This window comes from Sinocyclocheilus grahami, unplaced genomic scaffold, assembly GCF_001515645.1.
Source record: "Sinocyclocheilus grahami isolate Dianchi unplaced genomic scaffold, SAMN03320097.WGS_v1.1 scaffold230.1, whole genome shotgun sequence".
Classification (NCBI taxonomy): domain Eukaryota; kingdom Metazoa; phylum Chordata; class Actinopteri; order Cypriniformes; family Cyprinidae; genus Sinocyclocheilus; species Sinocyclocheilus grahami.
The window spans coordinates 813,870-816,128 of record NW_015505409.1 but is presented as its reverse complement, the minus strand read 5'-3'; positions in this window follow the sequence as shown (position 1 = coordinate 816,128).

Here is a 2,259-nt window from a genome sequence, read left to right as displayed (position 1 = left end):
GAAAAGAAATGTAGTAATCAGAAAACTACCCTTGTGACTCAAAGGTAGTAGATATTAGGTAGTACATCCTACAATCTTATCAAACCATGTGCATATCAGTTTACCCATTTTACCCAAGATGGAATGTTCCTACAGTTAGTAAGAAAGCAAGTAGTCATTTTTTAAATGTTGCCCCAGATGGCTGCCTGTGCTATTAGTAAGCAAGTAGCAATTTAGCAGGCAATTTTAGCCAAAGCTACTTAAATTGCACATTACAGGGACCATCTCCTGCAGCAGCTCCAGGGTTAAGGGCCTTGCTCAAGGGCACAATATCTGCTGTAATTGAGCCAGTTACCTTCCAATTACAACTCCATTACTGTAGTTGCACTGCATTAGTACCGTACACTCTAAAAAATGCTGGGTTAAATACAACCCAGTGCTGGGTAAAATAGGGACAAACCCAGCAATTGGGTTGTTTTGACCCAGCGGTTGGGTTACTACCCAGAAGGTTGGGGTTAAACATTTAACCCAACCGCTGGGTCAAAACAGCATTTTTTAGAGTGTACATTAACACAATTTGATATGTAGGTTTTGTTCATTCAGGGTTGCTTTATCCTTTGCATATGCCCATAAGTAAAGCCTCAGAAATGTTTTTGCACAGTTTCAAGACTTGGTCCTTTGCATAAACATGCAAAAGCTAATGGTAATAATTAGCGCTGTCAGATAAAGGCTACACTCTAAAAAATGCTGGGTTAAATATAACCCAGCTATTGGGTTGTTTTGACCCAGCGGTTGGGTTCAAAACAACCCAATAGCTGGGTCAAAACAACCCAATAGCTGGGTTTGTTCCTTTTTAACCCAGCGCTGGGTTATATTTAACCCAGCATTTTTTTAGAGTGTAGTGGTCAAAAAATCACAGTTATTATGTGTGGGAGATCAATTCATATCTACTTGGTGGTGCAAGAATGAACGTAAGCTCAAACCTGAGACCTGGCCACCCAATAATTTTATAGTCTATACTAAAACTGGTAGTATATATATATATTATGTTATATTATATATATGTTATATTATATATATTATATATATTATGTAGATATTCATATCTACTTGGTGGTGCAAGAATGAACGTAAGCTCAAACCTGAGACCTGGCCACCCAATAATTTTATAGTCTATACTAAAACTGGTAGCAGTATATAAAAAAAGAGCCCAGATTGGTTGGTCCAGAAGAGAGCATTCTGCAGTAGCTGTTAAAAACAACAACATAAGCATCTGAAGCTTTGTATATTATATATTTCACTTCTATAACAGCCCAAAAAACTCGCTATTACCAGCAGAAATTAAAATATTCAGAGGGATACAATTGCATGAAACAGTAATTCATTTCACTATATCTATATTTTACACCACCTGGCATCTAAAAATACTGTAAACATTATTGATAGACTGTAACAATATCCATACATTTAATACAGTGCTGCCTGAGAATTACTCATGCATGGAGATAGAAATATATGGTGAATTAAATATGGCTAATGTGTTAGAAAAAACATATTCATAAATAAAACAAATAAATAAGACCCTGATATGAAATTATTCTAGTGCAACAGAAGCTGTCAAAATGTGAATATAATTAAATAATAGGCTAGCTGTTACAGTGAAATATCATAAATTAGCCCAAAAAAATCTCATTTAGTAGTTTCCGACCTGAAATCAAAACAAACATCTTCTGTATTCCCTCATTTTTATGTGATTTTGTTTGTGATGTGGTGCTATTAAAATGCCACTTCAAAGGCAGGAATACACTACATAATTTCAGCCCCAATTTACTATCTGGATGAGTCAAAGCTTGCTGCCGGAAGTCATAGACAATCTGCTGATTTTGGGCAGCCGGATTTGACCGATTTCACAGAAAATCATATAGTGTATAACAGGCACAGATTATTATTTATCAAACAAGTTTGATATTCCAAGCTGATTTCAGAACACATATTGTTTTAATTTGTCATGCGTCTCCAAGCAATAAGGAGCATATTTCTATATGAGTTTATTTTGTTCAGAATGACTTGAAAGTCTGGTAGTGTATGATCCTCAGCTGTGTATGATGCCTAGTCTTTTCAGATGTGTTCAGATTTAAAAAGTCATGTATCCAATGTGTGTTCCACTATGTATTTTTTATTTTTTTTGGAAAAGGGGTGGTTCACTGTTCACTTTTCTAGGCTTGATTGTGTTTATGGGGTGCAGTCTAACATGTGTTAATGCTTCGTTTAAAAAAAAAA